This window comes from Danio rerio, chromosome 17 (genome assembly GCF_049306965.1).
Source record: "Danio rerio strain Tuebingen ecotype United States chromosome 17, GRCz12tu, whole genome shotgun sequence".
Taxonomy (NCBI): domain Eukaryota; kingdom Metazoa; phylum Chordata; class Actinopteri; order Cypriniformes; family Danionidae; genus Danio; species Danio rerio.
This window is the reverse complement of record NC_133192.1, coordinates 44,730,547-44,745,650: the sequence shown is the minus strand read 5'-3', so window position 1 is coordinate 44,745,650 and position 15,104 is coordinate 44,730,547. Positions and strand designations below refer to the sequence as shown.

General features: G+C 35.7%; 1 long non-coding RNA gene across 1 annotated transcript; it reads left to right on the top strand.

Annotated features, from left to right (window-relative positions):
* The first annotated feature begins 208 nt into the window (after window positions 1–208).
* On the top strand, window positions 209–14,201 carry LOC108179794 (uncharacterized). Its single transcript, XR_012393117.1, has 7 exons — window positions 209–278; window positions 478–549; window positions 2,018–2,089; window positions 3,301–3,372; window positions 9,105–9,206; window positions 12,870–13,293; window positions 13,369–14,201. It is a non-coding gene; the product is annotated as an uncharacterized lncRNA (long non-coding RNA).
* The last annotated feature ends 903 nt before the right edge of the window (window positions 14,202–15,104 follow it).

The following is a 15,104-nucleotide window of genomic DNA, read 5'->3' as shown; positions in this document are numbered from 1 at the left end:
CCATTCCAAAAAAATTACATTAAAAAGTTGGAAGCAGAAGTGGTAAAACACAAACTCGCTTCTGGGTTTTTGTCTACAGGGATATCATAGTTCCACCACTCTATAGGGGTCGGTTTGGTTATTTATTGTCTTTTTAGGCTCGTTTTATATCTGCATTCACTGCCTTTCTGACCCAATCTTATGCCTTTCCTTTTCATGTTTACTGCAGTTATGTAAAAAGTCATCATTGGCAATGATTGAATGTGGTTCGAAAAATTTCTACATCAGGGAAGGAGAAAGTAAGTGAATTAAATTTTCCTTTTTGATAAAGGCCAGGTTTCCATCTAAAGCTGCAAATGTAACTTGTGTGGAAAATTGAAATATTCCCAAAACATTTGTGAACAATAATCATTTGCATCAAGCTAGTTCGGACAATAAAATCATCACTTCACAAATCTTCTTGCCTCAATCCTGTGTTTCTTTTTTTCTCTTTTACAGAAATTGCATGAAGAGTCATTGGTGACTGGGATCAAATGCTGTGCGAAAACTTCTACATCTGGGAAAGAGACAGTAAGTGAATTTAATTTCCTTCTTGATGCTGACCATGTTAGAAATGGAGGTAGGGATGTTTTAGTACCCCTTTTTCCCTTCCCGATACTGATTCTTATACCTGAGCTCAGGGAATCAGCCAAAAGTAAGTACTAAACCGATACCTGAGTGGGTATCTGTAGAAACAGTTGTGTATAATACTAGCCCTGTTTATCCATTAATAAAATGGTACAAACACATACAGCAAACTAGGGTAAAGTTTTACAATATAACTGTATAAAAACAGTGCAAAAAGAGATATAAAAAATAAAAATGAATACTATAGAAAAATAACATCTTTGTATCTCAATATTCAGAAACTTAAAAAAATATAAAAATAAAAAGACACTTGTTGATTTTAAAGAAAATTTAGAAATTTATTGAGAAGGAAATATAGCCTAAACTTATCAACAACAGATTATATCATTGTCATACTGTATAGAATGCCCGTAAACAGTGTAGCCCGTAGACTAGTTGACGACAAAGTTTTTTTTTTTTTCCATTTAGATTGTTTCATCTGTCAAATGAAGCTCTGTTCTTTACTTTTATATAAAGTATAGGCCTAGGATTGCATTACTTTGCGTACATTTTTATAGTTTATAAAGCTATAAAATGAAAGTCTCAGTTTGGTGTGGAGTTATCATATGCATAAATCATTTAAGTCAATCAGCATTTGTTTGATTTGTAGATTAGGCTATGCAGGCTATTTTAGAAATGGATCTTTTATAAGGACTATTATTAACTGTAATTCTTCAAATGAAGAAAGGTTTAGCTATTTGTTGATTGTATTTATGATGTTGCCGTGTTGAGCACACTTGGAGCAAGTGAAAACCCCAACGCTTCGACTTCCACTTCTTCTTTCCACTGCTTCTTTCTCAACTTGTGCAAATACATGAAGGTGTTTATGATGCAGATCCAGGACAGAGGCAATCACCAATAGCCTTAGTTTGGCATCAACTTGTCTGTGTCAAACTGTGACAAGTCTTTTCACTATTTTCATTATGCTTCTTTTATCAAAATATGTCTGTAGGCACGTGTGGTTGCACATATTATAATGAGTTAACAAATAGCCCTATGTGTTGGAAAATAATAGTACATTTTAATTGTTTAACTAATACCATAAATTGGTTAAAAATGCATCCTTTCAGTTAACGGTTAAACGATTAATATGAATATCTCTAGTTTTCCTTCTGACCCCCATATTTGAACACATTTGTTGAATAGAGTGGTAGAATTATGATGTCACTTTGTAGACAAACCAGCAGTCAGCATCACGCTGGTTCCTTTGACAAAAAGCCAATAGGCAAATGTAACTTATGTGGAAAATTAAAATAATGCATTAAATGTTTCAGACAATCACTGTTTCACTCAAATGAGTCAAAGAGAATAAAATAATCTCTTAGCAAATCTTCTTGCCTCAATCTTGTGTTTCTCTTTCTCACTTTTACAGGAGTTGAATGAAGAGTCATTGGTGACTGGGATCAAATGCAGGGCGAAAACTTCCAAGTCAGGGAAAGAGACAGTAAGTGAATTTAATTTCCTTCTTGATGCTGACCATGTTAAAACCTCAAATCAGAAAAGATTGGCACAGTATGGAAAACGCAAATAAAAAAGAAAGTACTGATTTCTAAATTTACTTTGATTTGTATTGAATTGCAGATAATCCAACAGACATTATTTAATGTGTTTAATAAACACATATTCCAATTTTGGTTCTTGCAACATATTTAAAAAAAAGTAGTGACAGGAGGTTAGGGCTGTCATCAGATAAAATGGTTAAATGATGTGAAGTGAAACAGGTTAAAGAGGACACAGGTACTGGACTGGCCTGTCTGCAGTCCCGATCTGTTTCTAATAGAGAATGTGTGGTGCATTTCCAAGCATAAAATGCAACAACAAAGACCCCGTACTGTTGCCCACTTTGACTTGTTTGCAGTAAGAATGGTACAAATTTACACATGAAACACTTCATCACTTGCTGTCTTCAGTCGCTAAACATATTTTTAAGTGTTGTAAAAAGGAATGGCAACATTACACTATATTTTATTAGCAATTTCCATACTGTTTCTGATTTGTGGTTGTAGAAGGACGGTTGACCATCATTTTAGGCTGTTTTTCCTGGGCAGTTTTTCTCAAAAATGTTATTGCGATGACTCTCTTTGAGTACAATATACCCCTCTTTGTTAATTTATAATAATGACTAGTGTATTGGGGGATGGGCATGACATGGTCATGAATTGTGTGGACAGTTTGGCCTTGTGAGGACACCTATGTTTTACACAATTGATGAATAGAGTTAGGTCTGTAATGAGTTCACTGTATAGTGTATTGGGGGATGGGCATGACATGGTCATGAAATGTAAGGACAGTTTGGCCTTGTGAGGACCCCTATATTTTACACAATTGATGAATAGAGTTTGGTTGGTTATGAGTTCACTGTATAGTGTATTGGGGGATGGGCATGACATGGCCATGAAATGTAAGGACAGTTTGGCCCCCATGTTTTACACAATTAATGAATAGAGTTTGGAGTTTATGCTAACCGTTGGCTCTCTTGTACAAAAACTTAAATAACAAATCAAATGAAATTGTAGATGTTGTCCATGCATTTTTCATCCATTTGCTTTTCCCTAATGCCTGAAATTGGCCAGGTAATAGTAGTTCATTAGTTAAGTGTACTTACTTAGCAAGCTTTCTGACCCAATCTTGTGCCTTTCCTTTTCACATTTACAGGAATTATGTGAAGAGTCATCAATGGCGAGGATCAAATGCAGTGCAGAAACTTCCACATCAGGGAAAGAGACAGTAAGTGAATTTAATTTCCTTCTTGGTATGAGCAGAGTTTCTATCCAAAACTGCAAATATAACTTCTTGCAAACAAAATAATTTCCTCTTTGACAATGACAATGCTAGATGTAGAAGGGTTAAGTGCCATTTTAGGCTGTTTGTCCTGGGCTGTTATCTCAAAAACGTTGTTGTGATAACTCTATTTGAGTAAAATAGACCCCTTTCTAATAGGGATATCAAATTCCACAAAATCCTGTGATCCATGATCATTTAAATTAGCGATAAATTATCAATTAATCATTAATTACCACTCCATAAACACAATAGATAAAGTTTGGAATGTTTTGAAGTATTAAAGAAATCACCCAAGCATTTTCCATTTGGAGACTTGCAGTAATTAATACCTTAGTTCTTATAAATAGTCATTTATAACATACATAATTAATGAATTTGTTACTGAAGAATAAAAACAATACACACTATGCTCTTTGCATAAAGATCACTGCAAAATAAGCTTAGTGCTTATTTTATGTATAAACTATAAATATAAAAAATAAAGAAATTAAGTAATGGAACATTATATGTAAAAAATCTAAATGTATATACAGTAGTAGGCTAGGCTAAATAAAGGTGCCTTAAAGCTTTTGTGAAGAACAGACTATATATGATAGGTGACACAATCTCAATAAACACTTGGTGCTTGATCTCATATAGGCTACATTATTTAAGGACATTCGATACGACATTGATAGGATCTGTTGATGTCAAACTTATGTTTCCTTTTTAATTTCCTCTGTAATGCTACTATTATCCCTCATCACCAGTAAAATAACCAGCCTTTGTATTTCATATATTTTAAATGTAGATTTTCCTGCCAGTTTGATGCAGGCAAATGAAATTTAGGCAAATCTTACTTGTTACTCTTTCACCTGAACTCGCCACGAGTAAGATGGAGAAAATGAAAGCACATCAGCATAGATGAAAAATCAGATGCTTAAGACATAATCTGTAAAATAATGACTTATTATAAACTTTGTTAGTTTTAAAGTTTGTAGCAAATATAGTACAGAGGTTTGGGATAAACCAATTACAGTAGAGCATTAATTAAATCCTTATTTTTCAGGGAGTGAAACAAATCAACCAATGCAACAGGCATGAACATAAATGTACACTTCATATATTTTTCTTGAAAAATAATGTACATTTTTGTTGGTCAGTTATCTAGAAAATAAAGAATAAATAACATTTGTGGTGAAGTGTTTCAAAAGAAGTACTGCTATTCAGACCCAAAACACAATTTTTTTGTTAAATAAATAAATACAATAATAATATAAATAAAATTCAAGTAAAACATTCTCGTTTCAGGGAAGCCTACATTAAACTGTGTTCACGGTTAATGACAAAATAATCCATTGCGCTGGCCATTATGACTTTAATTCATTTCATCAAGTAATTTAAAAGAGCAGGACAGACTTTACAAGCTATTCTGAGCACTAATTGTGTTCACAGATTACCTTGAAAGAACAAACTCGGTCTGAAGGATGAGAGAACTCAGAAACTCATTGTGAGAATGGAGAGGCTCACCGCATGTCGGGCCGTGATGCACGATTTTTAAAATTAGAGTCTGCATGCATCAATTCATGCCAGTCTGTCAGATGAAATTGCTTAAAACACCTTAACATTTTAAAGAAACTAGTTAAAGTTTGCATAACCAATGATTGATCTTATCCACCCGTGACCCACTCATAATTAAACATCACATAGCCTACTTTTTGATTACCTGACTCAGGAAGGCAGCACACACATATATAACCAATCAAAACAGGGTTATATACATCCACCCCACAGAACATAAACTGCACACACTCGATTATTTAATGTGTGAAGTCATGGACGAATGTCTCGCAGCTCAAATCATAACTTATCCTTTAATGTCCATGCTTAATCGGTCATCGTCAATAAGGTCTGTCGATTAAACAGGTTACTGACAATCAATCGATCAGTGAGTAACTGTTAGCATCCCTACTCTCTATTAATATATAATAATGACTAGTGTTTTGGGGGATGGGGAGGACATGGGCATGAATTGTGAGGACAGTTTGGCCTTGTGAGGACCCCCATGTTTTAACACAATTGATGAATAGAGTTTGGTCGGTTATGAGTTCACTGTATAGTGTATTGGGGGATGGGCATGACATGGTCATGAATTGTAAGGACAGTTTGGCCTTGTGAGGACCCCTATATTTTACACAATTGATAAATAGAGTTTGGTCGGTTATATGTTGGCTTATTTTACATTTGACAATAAGATTTTTGTCCAACATGTACAATAGAGATGCACAGATCAGCTGAAATGGCACCTGAATCCGCAGCTTCAACTAATTAGGGTTGTGACGATGAGGAAATTTCCCCACCGGTTAATCGACATGTGACAACACCGGTAATACTGGTATTTTTTTTCTGCTTTTTCCTCTTTTCTTTCAGTTTTGCGGGAATTGCCAATTCGGCGTCTATTGTTTGAATGGACAAAAAGGAAGCTACAAAAAAAAATTTAAATCACTGTTATTAAACAACACAAAATTTTATTAACATAACGAATAAAACACAACAATGCTACAGGCTGAAAAAACTGGAAGTTGGAACCATACAAATAACAACCATAAACGCCTATATTAACAGCTTAGTCCTTAGTCCTAAAATACATTATTAAGGAATCTATAGGCTATTGAAGAATAAACCGAATTTGAAATATGATCCTTGCATAATGATCACAACTCAACAAGCTGGCACTCATTTTATATATAAACTATAAATAAAAAAAAATAATAAAAAATGTTAAGAAATGAAACATTATGTAAAAAAATTTAAAGACTACAGGCTAAATAAAAGCGCCTTGTCAGAGCTAAACATCAGCGCACACGTGTCAGTTTACAGCTTCTGTAAAGATCAGGCAGCCTATACAGATCACACAATATCAATAAACAACATGTAAATGTATAAATATTTCGATAAGTATTGTTATAGAATATTTATAACTTATGATCTTGCTTTTTGGTTATATCAGTACCAGCTTTGATCTCTCTTTAAAGCTGCAGTTACAGGCGCTGCATAAGGGCGTCTTACACTGTCAGTGGCGGAATACACACTGCACTGGCAAGACGTTTTATTTTTATTTTATTTGTTGCAGATTTGCGTGTTGTTCCTTTTTAAAAATATATATTTTATTTTTAAAATCTCTCAAGTTAATGTTGTCTATCGAGTAACATAATCTCCCTCGGATTGGAGTTCGGTGCGCAGTAACATGGACCAACACCACCCTGTAAGTTAACACACTGCATACTGTAGGTCCACAGCTCTGGTGTGGTATGAATTACATGTTTTATATGTTTATATGTATATATTAATATGAAAACACATTACAACAAACTAGCCACCCTTTGATTTTTTTTCGTTTACGTATATTTTTATCAAACGAAAAATGCAATGAATAGTTTATTTTGGTTTTCATTTTATTAGAAACAATATCATTTAAAGGCTACACAACTCCTCCATGGCTCCAATTGCGTTTTGACAGATATCCTAGATAGACTTTCTGGCTCAAAGACATTTATGCCTGTTAATTTCAGCGCTGTATTTTGACAGATTTCGCAAAGGCTTCAGCTATTCTACCTGTCAGCTGGTACCAGCTTCAGTTTTGTGACCAGACTCGTTAGGCATCTGTGTCTAGATGACAGCGAGAGAGATGAGATCAGACCTCAGATTCAGTAACTGAGACGTGTGGCCGCACGTCTCAGTTACTTTATTGCAATTTTTAATATTGGCTCATCTAAATTAACTTTTCATTTATTAAAAGCCGAAATATTGCCAGACAGACGAAGCAACTTTCGGTTTTTGAAGAGAGCATTCTCAGTGATAAAAGACGCGCACACACACACAGGTTAGCCTACACTCTTGTCGGCCTATTCATTGTTGATTGTTGCTCACGGCTGTTGCCGCGATTGTTGCTTTGTTTCTCTGCAGTTGGCTTATTAATGGCGCGGCATTGCTAAATCACTCTTGTTTTAATAAAAAAAAAAAAGATAATTTATTAAACATTGTGAGATGATGGTTGCGTGATTTTTAAAATGAGATTATGCGTTGCGTATTTATGGCTATTGATCTTATCTACCCGCGACCCGCACATACATTAGTTGAACATCAAGTATAAGTGTGTTGAAAATGAGTGTATAAATTAGTTATGTTTCCTCCAACTGCTGCTACCTTTGTCAGGCACAGTTTGCAGATTGCCTCATTAACGTCTTCAGGTTCTCTTTTTGCATTTGGTTTGAACCCAAAATATAGCCAAACAGGCGCTTTTGCATTGCGTTTTGACACTTATCCGTCCGCCATTCTTTCTGTAAATTCGACTCCTCTCGTTCTCTTAATGTGATAAATGAAGTATGACGCATTGTAGCTATGTTCAGATGATAATTATAGAGCATGCTCTCGTCTTAAGTAAATTATTTAGAATTATGTTTCCCATTTAATTCAAATAAATATTTAAATTAAAAAAAAAAAAAAACCGAATACTTAAAAAAAAAAACAAATGTGGGGACGGTGTCACGGTGAAAAAGTCACCGGTGTTTCGTCTTAAAACCGGTATCACCGTCAACACTGTCTATCGTGGCAAGCCTAATACTAATCATCCACCCGCCACCAGTTCACACATATAGTTTTATCTGATATATGTATCCGCACCCGATCGTCACTTTAATAATTTAATTCTTTGTTTTAGACATGATGATAGGTCACCTTGGATATTAACAGCAGATTCATTGAGCTATAATCTGCACATCTATGATAGTAAAATAATATGTTAAGCGTTAACGTTTTTAAATGAACATTTATTTATAAAAACAAAAGTTTGTCTTAAGACAACATTTTCTTCATTTTCAAATAAAACAAAGTAAAAATAAGACCTTTAGCTTTTACAGATACAGGAACAAGATAAAAAAGGGTGCCACTTCAGTCTAAACAGCAGCTAGGTTATGTTTACTTGGCCTTTTTCTTTGCACTGTGCAAAAACAGAATAGCATCTACTGTGCCTGGATTCGGGAGATTCCGCCTCGCCTCCTAAAAGCGGCTGCAGCACTGAATGAGCGTTCGTTTGCACCACGTGTTGTAAGAATGAACAAGATTCACCTCGCAAGGTGCTGCAGTCGTGGAAAAAGCTTGTTTGTCCCAGAGCGAGAGCATATTTTCCTCTGATAACTCTTACTGAAACTTTGAACAGCAGGCTACTCTTGCACTTCATCCATTATTTTGGGCGTCTCACATGATTATTCTGCAAAGCCCACTCTGCTTTTTTGCTGGTCCACTGCCATGTCCTGCTACATCCACCCGCAACCGACCCGCAATTAATCATAATGTATGTTTTTATTACCCGACACGTGGATTATCTGCATTGCCCGCTGATATAACCGCAATCTGTGCATCACTAATGTACAAATTGTTTTGGTATTGATTTGAGATTTTTGCGTCAATAAGGTTTACCTGATGTGCACACTTTTTAGCCTGGACATGCTTTTAATTTAATAATAACTGCAGCAACTTTCAAGCTGTCAAAAGGAAGTATTCAGTAAGTTTTTAATTTAACAGGCATATCATTTCATGATTTTTTTTTTTGCTTTACAAATTGATGCATGCATATAAAAGTTGTGGTATGTTTAGCATGTGAATTGGATTTTAATAAAAACTTTCCCTCTGTACAGTTTCGCCATGAAGTACACAGTGCTGTTATTTCCAGTTTGCATTCTTGCGATGATTGTAGTGGTCCTATGTTAAGTAGAAAATGAAGACTTCAACTTGCAAATGTAAGTATTTATGTCACCAATAATTAGCGTATAAATTTACGTGTCATATTTTTTTAGTCTGTGTACTTCAGTACAATATGGATTTCTCATGTAATTTCTAGATATTTTTTTCTATTTTTTTTTCTTCCATCAATTCACTATTTGAAAGCCATATCCATTTTTTCACATTTGTTGTTTTTAAGTAAATAAAAGATTATATTAATGAATAAATTAGTGTCAAATTAACATAACCTTACTAGGATTAAAGAAAATATTTTAATTTTAAGATAAATTAAATTCAGTCTTATAACATGCATTAATTTTACAAAAAACTACAAATTTAGCATAGTTGTATGTTGTCCTAAGTAAATTAAAATATTTTACAGCACAACAAACACTATAAATTAAATAAAACACTTTTACAGGTGCTGGTCGTATAATTAGAATATCTTCAAGAATTTTAGTTATTTTATTCATTTCATTCAAGCTGTGAAACTTGTATAATGTATACATTCATTCCACACAGACTGATATATTTCAAGTGTTTATTTCTTTTGATTTTGATGACAACTAAAAACGAGAAATGAAAAGTGTGTAAAAAGGTTAAGTATTGAAGACACCTGGTGCCACACTCTAATCAGCTAATTAACGCAAAACAGAGCTCACAGAGCACTTGGTCCAAACACATTAATAGAGAGGCGAAGTGAAGGAAAAGATGTGGTAAAACAAGAGTGTACAAGCAATAGGGATAACTGCACCCTGGAGAGAATTGTGAAACAAAGCTCAATCAAACATGTGGGGGAAATTCACAAAGAGTAGACTGCAGCTGGAGTCAATGCTTCAAGAACCACTATTCATAGATGTATGCAAGACATGGCTTTCAGCTGTCACATTCCTTGTGTCAAGCCACTCTTGAATAACAGACAGCATCAGAAGCATCTTGCCTGGTCTAAAGACTGGACTGATGCTGAGTGCTCCATACTTATGCTCTCTGATGAAAGTACATTTGGCATTTTCTTTAGAAATCAGGGTCCTAGAGTCAGGAGGAAGAGCGGAGGGGCACACAATCCACAGGTGTTGCTTGAAGTCCAGTGTAAAGTTTTCACAGTCAGCAATGGTTTGGGGTGCCATGTCATCTGCTGGTGTTGCTCCACTGTTTTCTCTGAGGTCCAATGTCAACGCAGCTCTATACCAGGACGTTTGAGAGCACTTCATGCCTTCTGCTGCTGACCAACTTTATGGAGATGCAGATTTCAATTTCCAACAGGTACCTGTCCATGGCACCTGCACACAGTGCCAAAGCTACTAGTACCTTCTTAAAATAAAAATCGCCTACCTTAACCCCATAGGAAATCTATGGGCTATTGTGAAGAGGAATATGCGGTATGCCAGACCCAACAATGCAGAAAAGCTGAAGGTCACCATCAGAGCAACCTGAGCTCTCAGAAAACTTGAGCAGTGTTGAACACAGACTGATCCACTCCATGCCACTCTGCAGTCATTCATGCTAAAGCAGCCCACACTAAGCATTGACCGCTGTGCACGCTCACACTTTTCATCTTCATACTTTTCAGTTGCCAAAGATTTCTAAAAATCCTTTCTTTGTATTGGTCAGAAGTGATATTCTAATTTTCTGAGATGCTGCATTTGGGGTTTCCTTTAGTTATCATCAAAATCAAAATAAATAAAAACTTGAAATATATCAGTCTGTGTGGAATGAATGTATACATTATACAAGTTTCACAGGTTGAATGAAATTAATGAAATAAATCAACTAGGGATGCTCAAAATAATTGATTAACCGTTAACCGAAAGGCTGCGTTTGTGACCGATTAATGCTATCAGTTAAACGATTAAAAATATTATTTTATATATTTTTAGTTTGGCTGCATAAGGGGCCGATTGAATGCGCCTTTGCGTCAAGAAGGGCATCTTTTGCACGCGGCTCATCCCAGAGCAGCAGTTTGTGTTGTCAAGACAGCTACAGAGAACTTTTAAAGAGCTTGGTTTCCCCTACATTCATTCTTCAATGGCGGGGACCAAAATGCATCCCTCCACGGCTACATTACCCTTTCAAAACATTCAGTCGTTGTTGTTTTTAATAGCGGATTATAATCGCACCAAAACGTATTAAAAGGTAAGTGAATTATAACAGCGTAAACTTTTCTGTAACCGTATAGTGCTGTGTGCTATCTGTTTAATCCTTTGGCGTTACGTGCTGACTAACTGACAGGTGCGCGATGTGTGAGGCCAGCAAACACGCAGAAGCTTTCAGTTAAGATGAACACAGTTTCTATAGTTTATTTATAGATAAAGTATGACTTTGTACATAATCAATCTATCTTGCTGGAGTTTTACTTCAGGACGCATTAACACCGCTCTGAAGGTCTAATCGCTGTTTTAAGTTATCCAGAGCTGTATGAATGTAAAATCTTGAATATCATAATATTATTAAATATTACAATTGTAACAACTCAGACAGCAACACTTATGCACAATCGATACCCAGCTGATTCAGTCGTTTCATAACATCACCGTGCTTCTTTTCTTCCTTTTTCCTTGTCAACATAAAGGCAGTGAGATGCGCCTTGTTTTTGGCCCCTTGTTCAACTGCAAGACATGCTTAACTTGCGGGACGACAACGTGTAACCCGTGCCTACAGACACATTTGCCAAAGAAGCAAAATGGAAGAAGAATATTGCTGTTTGATCGAGACGTGTTGATGCTTAACCAGCGCTGATGTTGACTGCGTAATAAATGCAACAAATAGGCTTTACCTTTTATTTGACAGCTTATAGAGTATGTATGCACATTAATGCAATATCATATTTAAACAACAAAACTGTTTACAAAAAGTCAACATATGCGCGCGTTGTTGTTGTCTTTTTATCACGCAGCGCGCACTTGAACCGCGAGAGAGAGGAAACCATATAGCAAGACATAGTCTTTAAAATAATGATTTCTATAAAAATGTAAAAGGTTTTGTGATTATAATAATAACAGCAAGGCATTAAATAAATGCATATTTTCCGTGGAGCAAGCAATTTGAGGAAGTCTGCGATTTTTATTTGACGAAAGAAAAAACATATGATTGGGAAAAAAACTGCCTATGCCGGTTATTAAAAAGAATCAGTCAGTATTTTTGTTTTGTAATATAAATTAATTATTTAAGTGGAAATAATTTAGGGCAGTCCTATTTATTTTATTCATTTTATTTAGTTTATTCTGTTCTTCTGTGCTAAACACTACAGGTGCGTGAAAATGCTCTATTGTTATGTTCTATTATTAATATGCTGGCATGTTAAAATAAATCATTATTTTAAAATGCAATATTTAATGTGTCAGACACAAAATAGACACGTCAATTTGTTTAATATAAAATTAATAGTAATCTAACCAGTTAACCGTTAACAACCGATTAATGAGTGGCGGTTGTCGGTTAGCAAAATTAACCGAAATGAGCATGCCTAAAATCAACTTTTTGAAGATATTCCAATTAAATGACCAGCACCTGTATTTAGCAGAAGAAATACACCAGTTAGGCAGCACTAAGGAACTGCTCTCTTATTGAGTAGGATGCAGAAAGCTTGCACTCTGATTGTAAAATAAGTCTTTAGTTTTTTTTTTTTTTTACAATGTCGGTAAAAATATGTATTTTTGTATATTTGTGTTTTTCTGTTGCAGACACCAAATCAAGGAAAGTTATGATAAAATTATGGAGCACACTGAAGTGGATGCAGTCATGGAACATTTTAAAAGGACACCTCACCACAAAAGCAGAGCGTGATCAATGCAAGATAGCAGAAGACAAAGTTTTTTTCCCTCTCCGCTGTCGCGACCAGCTTGCATGGCTTGGGATCGGTAGAGCTACACATCGATGAATTTGCTCTTTAGTGTTTGAACTCTCAGTAATGATTTAAATCACACTGAACTGAGCTAAACTGAACTGAACTTAAACACTAAAAACTGAACTACCCTGATCCAGTTACTATGACCATTTATGTAAAGCTGCTTTGACACCATTTACATTGTAAAAGCGCTATACAAATAAAGCTGAATTGAATTGAATTAAAAGAAGAATGTCATGTACACCAAGGATGGCATTACAGTAGGGCACAATGCCTTTTCCCCCCCTTAGTCCTTCCCCTTACCCCTACCCCTTGTTTTGCGCGTTCACGTCAAGGGGTAGGGCTGTCCCAATTCTCTTTAGCTTGAAGGCGTTGGGCTAAGGGGAAGGGGTGAATAGCCCTTTGAACAAAGATTTTTCAGGTCCACACTTGAAACCAAGGGGTAAAAAAATTTCCCACAATACACCTGCCACAGCTGCACCCAGAAGTAAGGAGAATTTTTATTTTTTTATTTATTTATTTTTATGACAAACAAACATGATTCAATATATTCATAACTACGTTCATGTTTTACTGTCATAGTTTTCTTTTTTAACGCTATAATTTGCAATCTATAATCCATAATAATCACTCCTTTGCAGCAGTCCCACAACATTCTGACACTTGATGACACTGGAATACCCTGCCAGAAAAGTATAGTGTCTGTGATGAGCTGTTTACAGTGTCTGCTATGATGTTAGTGTGGTTTTCGTGTGTTTACATAGATGAATATGGCCACTGTGTGTATATATACAGTAAAGTTACAATCTTATTGCCACATTAGATCATTATGATAACATGATGTGCCTTCAGTGATTTCCTCAAGATAAATATCAAAAAATAACACAACTGAAATAACTACAGCAGTTGCGATCATCTGATCTCATATGAAGCATAAAATTACGATGACATATGCTGTCCCAATTCTTATGGGTACATCTGAAGTCCTTTCCTTTAACTTTTGGTTGTAGGGGCCAAGGGGAAGGGGTAGGGGTACAAAAATAGAATTGGGATTGGGCCTAAATCAGTTTTAATTTTTTGGTTGAACTTTAAGGGGCAGGACCCTTAAAAATGCTGTCATTAAGCTGTTTTTTTAAGCCTTGTTGAATAAATGCATTTGAGACAGTGATTTACAGTTACAGGTTTTTTTATCTACCTATCTATCTCTCCCTCAGTCTGTCTGTCTGTCTATCCATTAGCTAGTCCAGTTAAACACTAACTGTCCTCATAGTCCAGTGTTAGCAATGTGTGTCGGTGTGTATGAGTAAAGTCCAGTTAAACACTAACTGTCCTCATAGTCCAGTGTTAGCAATGTGTGTCGGTGTGTATGAGTAAAGTCCAGTTAAACACTAACTGTCCTCACAGTCCAGTGTTAGTAATGTGTGTCTGTGTGTATGAGTAAAGTCCAGTTAAACACTAACTGTCCTCATAGTCCAGTGTTAGCAATGTGTGTCGGTGTGTATGAGTAAAGTCCAGTTAAACACTAACTGTCCTCACAGTCCAGTGTTAGTAATGTGTGTCTGTGTGTATGAGTAAAGTCCAGTTAAACACTAACTGTCCTCATAGTCCAGTGTTCGTAATGTGTGTCGGTGTGTATGAGTAAAGTCCAGTTAAACACTAACTGTCCTCATAGTCCAGTGTTAGTAATGTGTGTCTGTGTGTATGAGTAAAGTCCAGTTAAACACGGAATGTCCTCATAATGCAGGATTGTTGCTGTGTGTTTGTAACACTCATGGCTGTCCTCATAATGCACGATTGAGTCAGAAACGCCCACTTTTGCCCTGTCCCCACAACGTTGTAGAATGTCAGGTCTTAATATTTCCAGACTCTTTCACAATAATGAAATTCTGAATAGACAGAGTTATTCCCCATGCAATATGGAGAAGATTCATACATTTTACTAAACTGTAAGACAAAAGAAAAGGTGGGTCCCCATATCCCATGATGGTACTTTTTTAGGAAAAAAGTCCCAATAAACCACTCGTACCAGTATGTGTGTGTGTGTGTGTGTGTGTGTGTGTGTGTGTGCGTT